This window comes from Mirounga angustirostris, unplaced genomic scaffold (assembly GCF_029215605.1).
Source record: "Mirounga angustirostris isolate CCGP_5_RB_7025 unplaced genomic scaffold, mMirAng1.0.hap1 SCAF_4, whole genome shotgun sequence".
Classification (NCBI taxonomy): domain Eukaryota; kingdom Metazoa; phylum Chordata; class Mammalia; order Carnivora; family Phocidae; genus Mirounga; species Mirounga angustirostris.
Window position 1 is genome coordinate 72,376,509 of NW_026991712.1, and position 12,772 is coordinate 72,389,280.

The 12,772-nt window shown below is 41.6% G+C and overlaps 1 protein-coding gene across 7 annotated transcripts in view; it reads right to left on the reverse strand.

Moving 5' to 3' along the window:
• FAM110B (family with sequence similarity 110 member B) overlaps positions 1-12,772 on the reverse strand; it is a 147,969-nt gene that overhangs the window by 99,603 nt on the left and 35,594 nt on the right. For 6 of the 7 annotated variants that reach the window (XR_010410701.1, XR_010410700.1, XM_045896524.1 and 3 more), the window contains one exon: positions 9,943-10,040. The exons of the other annotated variant lie outside the window; for it this stretch is intronic. The gene's annotated coding sequence lies outside the window, so the exon portion shown is untranslated. The remainder of the gene's footprint in view (positions 1-9,942; positions 10,041-12,772) is intronic. 7 annotated transcript variants of the gene reach the window in all.

The following is a 12,772-nucleotide window of genomic DNA, read 5'->3' on the forward strand; positions in this document are numbered from 1 at the left end:
ACAGGTCACACAAAATCGTCCCTGCATGACATTGACATCCTACCCACAATTCTCATCGCTGTTGCTTTTGGCTAGAAAATCAGGAAAAAGCACCCAAACCCTCTTTCTCAACAGCTTAATAAAAATGCAGACATTCTATTTTTACATCAATTAACATCGGTGATTTTAAAATGTCTTCATCATAAACATAATTAGTGTAATATCCTGGATCAAGTATAGAGCATGATGTCTATGAAGAAGGAATAACATTATTTTCAGTCCAATAACATGACTTGTTCTAATTTGCCACCTGATTAAAATGGTCAAATCAAAAATTATACATCTTGTGGAAGCAGAGAAATCAGAATCTACCTCTCTGCCTGGTAAACAAAAGGAGGCTAAGGCTTGGAGACTTTGTACAGCACATCTGAGGTCAAATCTTACTAAGAACTGAAGCTAGACCCCTGTTTATTCCCTATAAGACAGACTCAGGGACAAGGAAATATGGTTAATTCTTAGTGCCGCTTGCAGACTTCAAGCAGAAGTTAGCCGTCTGCCAACCATCTGGTGATCAGATCACTGCAGGATTACCAAGCCCTGTAGCTAAAATGGAGAATGTGGTGAGACACACACTAGTTTGGGGAACGTCTGCACTTACCAGATGGTTCACACCAGGAAGTGTTGTTGACCCCAAGTTCTTCCTCCACCAACCAGTGGAGCCCAGAACCTCAACACCACATTTGTGACAGTTGGTGACCACCATGGTGAGCGCACTGCACCACCCAGAGCAATGCCTTCACCTTCCCTATCTGGCAATGACACTCCCCAGCTTACAGTGCATCTGCTGTGATTTCTTCCGGCTGTGGCTTCTCTAAATAGGAATACTAACCAATCCAAATGAGGGACGGGAGAGACATAGTATAAAAGAATGTGTGCTAACACGGTGGCTGAAATATCACCACCGATAAAGTGATGGGGACCACTAAAAATATCTAATCATGGTGGCATGTTTTCAGTTTTGGTAAAAGGGTAGAATAGGAGAAGAGGGGGAAACGTTCCCATGTTTTACATTAGTGTGGTCCTATTTCTTGCCAGAATGGACGTTTCCACTTAATGCTTATTCACGTGGTTAAGTTACCGTGGTGTACTCTAGCAATTAAGATTTCCCCATTTCTAACCCCCCTGCTTAAGACAAAAAAACCGTGTGCATTTGTCACTAAAATTTCTTTTACCAATAAACCATCATATGCCAAAAAGGCTGCTGAAATAAGGGCGGAAGAGAAAGGAAAAACATCAGGGGTGGACATTTTAAGCCTTGCTGAAAACGGAGTTTAAAAAATGCTCGTCCTGAACTAGGGGGTGACCATCCAGGAGCACCTGGGTCTCTATGTGTATATATATCAACTTCTCTTTGTGAGCATTATTTCAGATACTGGTAAAAATGAAATGTTTAGACAAAAACAAACTGCTTTTGCTTTTATGTTCAAAAAATGAACTGTCACAGAATGCAGATGAATTAGCTTTGGGGACAGAATAATTTGTGCCCAAATTAAACGCAGGAAAAAGTAAATGTCTTTCAGGAAAAGAAGTAAGAAAGAGCTGAGGCAGGTATAGTATGTCAAAAAGTGACCTTCAGAGAAGGAGAGGACCTCTCTAGGCAACTCAAACCACTGCGAGAGAACAGAGCAGGACTCAGCTCTGAAATGCCTGTTGCCCTTCCCAGTGACCACCAGACGGGCCTGGCTCCTAACGCAGCCTAGGAAACAGAAACAATTCATTAAATTACTATTTTAAAAATCGTGTGAAAAGAGTACCAGGGAATAAAATTTCAAGACTGTGTGATTTCAGTGCGATCCCACATTGATAAGATTTTCTACATGGATGGCAAGGAGTCCTAAAGGGAGCAAACGAAATCGGAGCTGGTGACAAAGGCCTTCTTTAGAACACAAAACCCATGGTGCTTTGCGGCTGCTGCCAGCCCTCTGCCAACCAGCATGGGATCGAAGAGGCATTTAACACATTACATGCATTCTGAGGGAAATGAGTTCAGTCTTTGAATCACATTAAGGATAATCTAAGCTCTTTGCAATTTTCACATGACCCACACATAGGAGGCTCTCACAAGGACATTCTCCCCACTCCCTTAGAGTAAGAATGACTCAGGACTCAGTTTACCTCCCTAAAGCAGGGCCAGTGAGGAGGCCCTAGGATTGCCAGTCAACCAGGAAAACTGTACCCTAATCCCAGGGACTACAAGTGACACCGTGCAGAATTACCTCGGAAGGACAAGGGGGACATGCCGGTGCCTAACCTAACACGGTGATGATATGATTTCTTCAGCTCCCTCAGGAAATTTCTACCAAAAAAATCTCTGTGGCTCAGGAGAATGTTAAATTTACAGGAGTCCAGGATTAGATGAAATCAATCTGGCAAATTAAGTGTGTCGTTTTCAAAGGCAGGAGCCCAATCTTTCCATATGGTCGGTACTGTGGATGCCCAAGACACGTCTGTTATGTGAACTATGAGATGAACAAATAGAAACATGTGACTATTTAGGAAATCCCAGGGCCAGTTCGGCTCCTATAGGTCCCAGATAAAGGAAATCTGAGCCTTACGGTGGGGGGGCGGGGGGAGGTACTGATGTTTAATCACTTTCAGTATGATTTAATGTACTAGTTACTTTCCAGAAATATTTTAATTACATAAAAATACGTACATTAAGAATAACAACAGAAAATATCTTTGCTGAATTCTTACAAATATCTTAAGTGACGGCAATGATAACATGGTCTCAATTTTCTCCTCTGTAAAATCAAGGAGCTGAAGTGAAATCCACATCTCTATCTTAAGTATGTCATGATTTCCAATGCAAATACAACACAGCTCCTAGTACAGAGAACAGTCATCAATAATGTTCCCAGGGTTGATGGGGAGGCATGATGGCAGCTTTGTCACTTGATCCAGAATGAGTAATATCTGAGATTTAAAAGTTAAGCGAAAAGAGGCTAATACACATTTATACGTGTGTTAGCAATCACTCAGGGAGAGAAGGACAGCTCACTTTTTCAATAGGTACAAAGATCCTCCTAATAGTACCTTTTGAAGATTAAGAAACAAAAATCAGTTGAGTTCCTAGGTCAGAACAATCTAGAATTCATTTGGTCCCTACAGCCTGCATTTCAAACCCAGACAGTCCCTGCTTTGTCATTTTTTGGTGATGTCTATCTGTCCAGCTGACAAAGAGAGAAGAGCCTCTGAGATGGAATGCTAACCAGGGTGGGTGGAGAGGTGTCCCTAAACAATGAGAGAGAGAGAAGAAATGTTTGCTCTCCGATTCTAATTAACTTAGGAATCAAGTCAGAAAACGTAGCCAAGAAGGATACTCTTTGAAAAGGGATGCTACTAGAAAAACTTTAAAGATTATACACAGTACTCCTTATTAAAACAGAGCTTCACCTGTATGACTGAAGTGTGCAACTTAAATTAGGAACATTTTAAATCAATACAATAGACAAATTTCCTTTTAGAGAAGGAAAGCCAAATTACACATTGGGGTATGAAAACCTGAAAAAGCACTAAGTGCTTTTTTAAAGAATCATATGTAGTAACAGTTAGAATTTATGTACTGTAAATAACAGGCTTTATAGGTTAATCAGAGCCTAGGATTAGAAAACCAAGTTGGCAAAAAAAAAAAAAAAAATTAACATGTACTTAATGCCAGTCATATATGAAAGGTCCATCAATAACTTAATGGTCTCCCAAAAAAACACCTGAAAAACTAAAACATACCATCAGGTATTTTTCTTCTTCAACTAAACAATAACACAAGAAAGGAAGGAAAGATGAAAGGAAGGAAGGGAGGGAGGTTTATTGGATATTAATCAGAAAAACTCAGTCTAGGAAAATCTGAGTTTCAACTTTACAGAAATTCAAAAAATAAATATAAAAACCAGGTCAGTCAGTACTTGGAAAAGAAAAATTCAAATGTTCCTAGGATCTGAAGAACTTTATATTACATATACAGATATATTCCTGCGTAAATGGTTTGTTCTGTGATGGTACTCAGGTCAGATCTATACCAAAAGCAAAGAAGTCTCCATGAGAGTTTAAACCAAAGGTTTAGGGTGGAGGGGGTGGAGATATGGAGGGGAGGGGCTCACCAACATCCCATTCAGAACAGCAACTAAACTACTTCCTGGTCATGCTACAAATTTTGAGAAGTAGCTGCACTCTTTTTACTTGTTTAATCTCAGGGCAAACCATAATCTATGTGCAACCATGTAACAAAGTGGAATGTTTTAAATGGTGCAAATCAAAAAACATCATAATGATTGTGTCAACTTATATTTAGATATAAAAATTTTTAAAGATCATAATGAAAAGAGGCTAATGTTTATTGCTGGGAAGAATGCTAAGCCAGTTCAGGAGTCACAGTGCTAGATTTCTATCATGAGGAATAAATATTGGCAAATAAGAGAGTAAGTCTGGATTTCAAACAGAACTTAACACTTCTGGCTAAGCCTGGGTCTTTCCTGTGAAACACAACCATAATACTGTTCTCTGCAGTGATGTTAATAGCAGAATGTTTTCTTCCCAAATTAGCTGAGGAAAGATGTACCAAAGGACATTAACAAAACTACTCTAAGAGGTGGATTTAAGGGGCACCTGGGTGGCTCAGTCGGTTAAGCGTCTGCCCTCGGCTCAGGTCATGATCCCAGGATCCTGGGATGGAGTCCCACCTAGGACTCTCTGCTCAGCAGGGAGCCTGCTTCTCCCTCTGCCTCTTCCCCTCCCCCCTGATCGTTTTCTCTCTCTCTTTCTCTCTCTTGCTCTCTCTCAAATAAATAATTTAAAAAATCTAAAAACAACAACAACAACAAAAGAGGTGGATTTAACTCCATGTAGAATGTACCACCATGGATTCTAACAGAGAGGCTGCCGTCTTCCTAAGGTTGGTGGCGGGCGGGGGGGGGGGGGTGTCCATCAGAATACAGGTCATAACAGAAAGGGCAGGGGTAGCAGCATTATTACTCAAAGCTGGTTGCTGCTGTTACTTTGAATTTTCCTCAGGACCTCTGAAGAAGACACCCAGGGACAGATAGGATCTTCGTCAAGGTCCATCTCAAAAACAGGCAGGAGGGGGAAGGGGAGGGGCAGGAGGGCAAATAGAGAATGAGGGGGGCAGGAAGAGAAAGAGGTAGCAGGAAGGTAGGGCAGAAGGAAAGACGAGACAGACCCCAGGCCATCAGCATCCTAAACTTAGGACAGAACAAAGAACTAGAATCACTGCTTCCAAATACACACAAAAAGTCACTCCCATTGAAAGGTCTTTATTTATAGTTTAAACTGAAGTACAGTAATACTAAAGGCAAATTTGAAAAGTCATCATATTCTCAGTATTCTAACAAGGGCATTTTCAGTTCTCCAATTGCCTTGTTATGTTTTTAATTCAGTTCCCATCTTCACTGAGTATGCTCTCTGCTAGGTATGGGTGCAAGGATAATAAGATGGGCTTTTATTACCAGAAGGGCTCAAATATATTCACATCCTAGGGTGACTCATAGTCACTTGAATGAAACACTCTTTTCTTTAAAAGACATTCTTAAGTCACGGAATGTCATTTGTTTCAAGTGTACCAAAAGCAAATGTGTAAAAAAAAAACGGTAAGAGGGGCACCTGTGTGGCTCAGTTGATTAGGTGTCTACCTTTGGCTCAGGTCGTGATCCTGGGGTCCTGGGATCGAGCCCCGCGTTGGGCTCCCTGCTCAGCCGGGAGTCTGCTTCTCCCTCTCCCTCTGCCCCTGCCCCCCAACTTGTGCTCTCTCTCTCAAATAAATAAATAAAATCTTTAAAAAATGGTTAAGAAATTCTCTAATACACCAAAGACTCAAATGTGTTTTGGTTCAAAGTATAGGAAAAAGAATGTCAAAGTTTTTCCTGTAAGCTCCACTCAATTTAGGTATAGTAGAATCAAATGTTTAAATTAGAGTTCATTTTGCTTCCCCTTTTATAGTTTTGGAACAACCATATAACATGGGTGATAATACTTCAATATACTTCAATACGCTTACTACTTAAGAATGATGAAGGAAAGGCATTGTCTAATAAGAAAGACCAAAATATTTACAAATATATATTGTAATCAAAGACACGTGTATGTAGGCTAAGGGATTCTAAAGTTATTCAAAATCTAATATCTTTATTCTTATGGTAGTTTTACAATTTCATAAAAATCCAAGAGAAACGGGCGCCTGGGTGGCTCAGTTGGTTAAGCGACTGCCTTCGGCTCAGGTCATGATCCTGGAGTCCCGGGATCGAGTCCCGCATCAGGCTCCCTGCTCGGCAGGGAGTCTGCTTCTCCCTCTCCCACTCCCCGTTTGTGTTCCCTCTCTCGTTGTGTCTTTCTCTGTCAAATAAATAAATAAAATCTTAAAAAAAAAAAAAATCCAAGAGAAAGGCTATCCTTCCTATTTAAAAACTGGACACTAATAAGAATAAAAAATTGAGGAGTATATAACTCTTACCTATTCACTCCAATAATTTATCATAAACGAAGGCTTTCTGAGTTAACTTTGTGTCCAAAGTGTAGGCAATGATTTAATAAGCTAATGATGAGATTTTAAATAATGTTGTCAATAAATACATAGTGTCGGGTTGACAAACTGAATTTGTAGCCATTCTTTTTTTTTTTTCTTTTTTTAAAGATTTTATTTATTTATTTGACAGAGAGAGACACAGCGAGAGAGGAAACACAAGCAGAGGGAGTGGGGAGAGGGAGAAGCAGGCTTCCCACTGAGCAGGGAGCCCGATGCGGGGCTCGATCCCAGGACCCTGGGATCATGACCTGAGCCGAAGGCAGACGCTTAAAGAGTTAGCCACGCAGGTGCCCCCCTTTTTTTTTTAAAAAAAGATTTTATTTATTTATTTGAGAGAGAGCGCGCGAGCATGAGAAAGGGGAGGGGCAGAGGGAGAAGCTGACCCCCAGCTGAGCAAGGAGCCCAATGTGGGCTTGATCCTGGGACTCCGGGATCATGACCTGAGCCAAAGGCAGATGCTTAACCGACTGAGCTACCCAGGCGCCCGGGGAATTTGTAGCTATTCTTGCATATTACTATTAGATATTAGCCAACACTCAGGGTCACCATATCTGTCCCATTCTGAATACTTGTGCTGATAATGCTATTGTTAGGTTACCATTACCCCTGAGGGCTACCATTTGTTTAGTTCATTATGTGCCTGGCATAATGTATTTTACGGCTGACAACATGTGGGTTAGGGGCACCAACCCCCATGCAGTCAAAAATCCACATATAACTTCTGTCTCCCCAAAAACTTACCTACTAATAGCGCACTGCAGACTGAAAGCCCTCCTGAAAACATAAACGATCGTCACCATATTTCATATGTTACCTGTATTACATACTGTATTCTTATTATAAAGTAAGCTAGAGAAAAGAACATGTTAAGAAAACCATAAGGAAGAGAAAATACATTTACAATACTGTACATATATTTATTGGAAAAAATCCGCATATAAGTGAACCCACCCCGTTCAAACCCCTGTTGTTCAAGGGTCAACTGTATAGGACCGCCTCTTCTCATGCTTATAGTAACCATGAGGATTAAATGTTATTATCTCTGCTCTGCAGAAGGTGATTGTAACAAAAGCTACTAAGCATTCCGCATGTGCCCTTCTATGTTGCAGCTCACTCATTTAATGCTCACAATAATCCTATGATACAGCACTACTATTATCCTGACTTGACAGATGAAGACACTGGGGCACAGAGCAAATAGCATTCCCAACATCACATACAACACGTGGCAGAGCCCAGACCCTCAGAACACCAAAGCCACAATCTTATTCACCACCTGCCCTCCATTCTACCTATGAGAAGGGGTGAGAGCAGACAGGAAAGGGGCCAGGGCTGGTGTGGTCAGAGCTGAACCCCCTAATGCACAAGCCAAGTCTTAAATCTGGCCGGGACTCACCCCCCAAATTTCCCTGAAGGAACTCACAACAAGGAAACGGAAATCCGACCCCAAAGGTGGCAGAGCTCAATGGTCCCAGAAACACATGACCCAAAGGCCAGGGCTTCCAACTGACCAGAGCACATGGCATCACGGAATCAGGAGCCTTGGTCTGAACAGATGCCCCATGTCCATTCAGTGGTCACCAACTGCTTCTTTACTATGGCCCACAAAGTGCCCAACCACACTAGGCTCTCAGTTACTGAGCTAAATGAGCCAGGGGCCCACCTCAAGAGCTAACAGTGGAGGGAAACAAACAACATGAAATACGGGCTGTTGGGATCACAGCCAAGTGTTCTCAGATACAGTAGGGGGCCTCAAGGAGGGAGGGGGTGGGGTCAATTCTAACGTGTGTGAGGAGGTTAAGAAAGCCTAAAAGAAAAGGTAGGCAGGGAGCCGAGTCTTGGAAGTGAGGCCAGGAAGACTTCTTCCAGCAGGAAGGCAGGAAGCCATGGTAAGACGCAGTCCCACTGGGAGGAAGACACCTGTGCTGGCAATGAGCTGACTCACTTACAACCCGCAGCCTAAGGACAGACAGACACTGTGAAGAAATGAGATGAGTGTCCCAAGCATCATGCTGGAGTATATTTGCTACGGAAGAGGTTTTCTGCTTAGGGAGAAGTTCCCCATTCCCACCCAGCACCCAGGATGAGGGTGCTCACCTTGACCTGAGTCCAGGTTCCCCAGGGAATACTGCAATGACTAACACATTCTTTTTTTCCTCTAAATTAAAGATTTTATTTATTTATTTGAGAAAGCGTGAAAGTGAGAGAGATCACAGAGGAAGAGAGAGAGAAGACAACTCTCTGCTGAGCAGGGAGCCCAATGCGGGGCTGGATCCCAGGACCTGGAGATCATGACCTGAGCCGAAGGCAGACGCTTAACCAACTGAACCACCCAGGCGCCCCGACTAATGCATTCTTAATGCAATGTGGCCTAAGTGACTACAAAACACCAACATGAACCAAGCACGTGGGAGCGCCAGTCACCCCCACCTCACAGAAATTGCCATTTCAATTAGAAGGACCAAGAACGAGACAGAAATAAGGTGTTATATTCAGTGGAAATTATGACACTACCTTTTACCCCCTGATATTTTTGCCAACTGGATTCAGGCACCTATGAAAGACTGAAGGCCTTTATTAACAGCATGAGTCTATGCATGGAGAGGAAAATAACATGCGTGCACCTCAATTTAAGCAGTACTATCTCTGGGGAGTGGCTTTCATGTGGACAGTCACATTCTACATTATAGATCTGTGACGTCTCACTTTTGTGCAATCTATGTATTATGTTAGTGATTGCACAAAATATAGCAAATCTCCCACCAAGTGAGAATACTTACAAATTCACTAGTCAGGAGACAGTCCACTGCGGCCGCCCCACCTATTCCCGTGAGCGATTGCTGATTCCGACAGTCCAAATTGCGGAGGTTAAATATCCAAACTTCACAAAATAGCCACTGCAAGTAAACACCCAGGCAACTTCAAAAAGGGCTGGGAGAGCCCATGCGATTCAGGGCCAATGGGGTCAAGTGAGAGCCAGGGGCAGGAGCTGAGGCCAGCCTCTCGGCCAGACCAGCAGACATCGTGGTCAGGTGGGCAGCACGTTCATAGACCTTTCTGCCAATTCCTCTCGTTCCTGCCGGGGCCGAGAGGCGGGGATGGAGTGTGTGTGCCCAGGACAACCAGCAGCAAGGAACAGACTTCACAAAGGTTTGCTGGATGACTACGTAAAAAGAAAGGTTGGGGAGGGAGGAAGGAGAGAAAGGAAAGGGATAGAGAAAGGAAGGAACAGAAGGGAGGAAGGGAGGGAAGCTGGAATGGAAAGGGAGGACATCTGCATTCTGCTCGACAAATAAAAGGTTGTATTTACTTGATGATCATCAGGGTTACGCATAAATTTAATAGTAGATGTTTTCACATGGAATTACCTTTTATTTCCCTTTCAGACCTCAGAGAGTCCTGGTAACGTTCAATTCAAGATGCAGAAAGAACAGGGTAGGTGCTCTGGATGTCCAACCGGGGATTTCTAAAGGGAAGGGACACAGGTTACAAATTATTCCGGAGAATAAAAGTGATTAATTTTTAAAGTATCATTAAAAAGAGACCGATTTTCACTGAATGAGAGACAGTGTATTTCTTAATAAACTGGGGGGGAAAATCGAGCCCAAAGCCTCTTTCAAATACAGCTGCTCTAGCCAACTTTAAGTTGATTCTAGAAGAAAACAAAAATCAAACACGGGGTGGGCTTTGTTTGTGCATTTACTGGAAAACAATCCCAACAAGGAGGCTGTGTACTGCCATCTGCCTGGAGCCCCCAACCCTGGTGGCTCTGTGCCCCTCCAAACTCAACACCCACCACACGCCCTGTCAGTCCTTCTAGGTCAGAAAACCATGCAGGAAACAAGGTAGCCCCTCACCAACAACTGCATCGCTGCGAAGGGAAAGAGACATACTTCAGGAACTTTCTTAATGTTTCTGAGCAAATAAAAATATTACAAAATAGGCATTTCAGCTTGTTTCATTCTCCAAATGCAGTTATGCATAAGCTCACAAACACATGCCCAGTTGTCCTGAGGCTTCTCTCTCTTGGAGCCAGGACAGAACTCGGAGGCAGCACCGTCCCAAATTGTGAGCACACAGTGTTTCGTTTTTAGGAAGGAAAGAATTAACATTGACCAGGCGTGTACTCAGGCCCAGAAACAATGTGATTCCATTTTACAAAGGGGAAAAGAAACTGAGGCTTTTTGAGGGAAGTCCAGTCCACCGGTCTGTCTGACACATAAACGCTTTTATTATACTTGGATATACTTGGATCAATCCTGAAAGTGATTGTCATCTGAATATCTGGCAACGCACCAAGAAAGTACCGCAGTGGAAAATTTAAATGTCTTCTCCTCCAGCATCTGCTTTCCTTGTATACCATCAATTCAAATAACTACATCTTTGTTTACTTGAAAGTGGGAGCTAGAGACAGGGAAGGAAAATGCTCAGACTGTAATAGGTATCTTTTATTGAGATTTACTGTATATTTCCCATGGATGTAGGAATAATCAATAGTAAAATTTTTAAGGAGGCACTTGGGACTTTGACAGACAATGGCTAAGAACCACTTCATTAAGGTCAATGCCAATGTCCCAAGCATCATTATCTTCTTTCTGGAGTGATGTGTAATGAACGGTATGCCAGAAGTTTATTAGCAAGGCTGCAAATCTTGACCTAGATATTGCACAGCTTCAAAAAAATAAAATAAAAAGAAAGCCTGAAAATGTCTATTTAAATAACAACTAAGACTGATCCTTCTCACACTCACATTTAAAACTGTCAAAACAATCTTCTTTCCCCTGTCCCTGCATCTAACAATGTTCAACAAGAACATAAAGTAACAATTAGTACCAGATTAAAATATGAACTCCAAGTTCTACAGCTGTTTTTGATTATTTACTACTTGCAATTTAAGGTTTTATTCGCCTGCTGAAATAGATGATTCCAGAATTCAAATGAATAAAATCATATACATTTAACATTAGAGAAACTTTTATTTAAATTGGGCCCAGAGGTATTTGAGATTGATGGTGACTCATAATAACAAAGTAAAAGGTTTTATGTTTATTTTCCAGCTAGTATTTTTTTGTTTTGCCCTAAATTGTATCAAAAATTCCTTTAAAGAAATCCTTTTCATCTTTATCATTATTTTTGCCTTTTCTTTCTCACACTTTTGAGGAGAAAAACAACAAAGAGGTCAGCCCTTCCTCTTAACGACTGAGAAATGTCAAAGTCACACCGTTATGATCGGGATACAGAATAAAACCATAAATGAATTTCAGGATTGGATTTATCCTCAAAGTCGCCATGTGACATCAAAACCATCCTAACAAATAATTCACAGCACATAGTTTAAAGCTAAGGCACTGTATGGTTAGCAGCTCCAACCCACTCCTTTCACATCTAAGGAAATGAAAGCCCAGAGTGGTCAACTGACCTCTCCAAAGTCACACAGCCCAGCGGGTCCTGGATCTCAGATTTCACAGATGCCAATCTAGTGCTCTATTAGATCATGACTGATCTTTAATTTCCACAAATAAACTCTTCAGTGCTTATAATTTCATCTGTTTTCTACTTCTCTTACTCTACACAGCATGAACACCACTTGATGAGTCAACTTAACTTTATGTTAATATGAAACACTACTCAAAATTATCAAAAACATGCTCTGCCTTTTGCTCTACTGAAAAAGACAGATTAAACCATTCATGCCCATGAGAAATCTGAAATAAAATTTGGGATACTCTTAAGTTGTCTAACCTAGATACGTCTACTCTAATAATAGAATTTCCCTCTCTTATTCACAGCCAAATCATAATCATAGCTTTGCTACAACACATTTTCAAGAAGATTTTATAGATAGCTAGCAAGCAAAATGTAGGTATTCTACAGTAAAAGCTTATATAAGTAGTTTTTAAAGTAAGAATTTCCAGATAGTTTCCTATTAGATCCATTAGTTCAAACAGAACTCTTATTCTCTGAAATTCTGGAATCACTCAAGAGCACTTAATTTACCTAGATCAGCAACTTATCATCAACAGTCATTTGTCGACTCCTCAATTATTTACACTGTGCAGAGCCAGGTGCAAAGGAACGCAAAAGCATGAGCTGATGTTCTTGCTACTGTAGGCCGATGAGGGAGATAATTAAGGAGGATTTCACAGTGGCATCTGAGACAAGGTTTGCACGTGATGAATGTGTATGTGTGAACGTGCG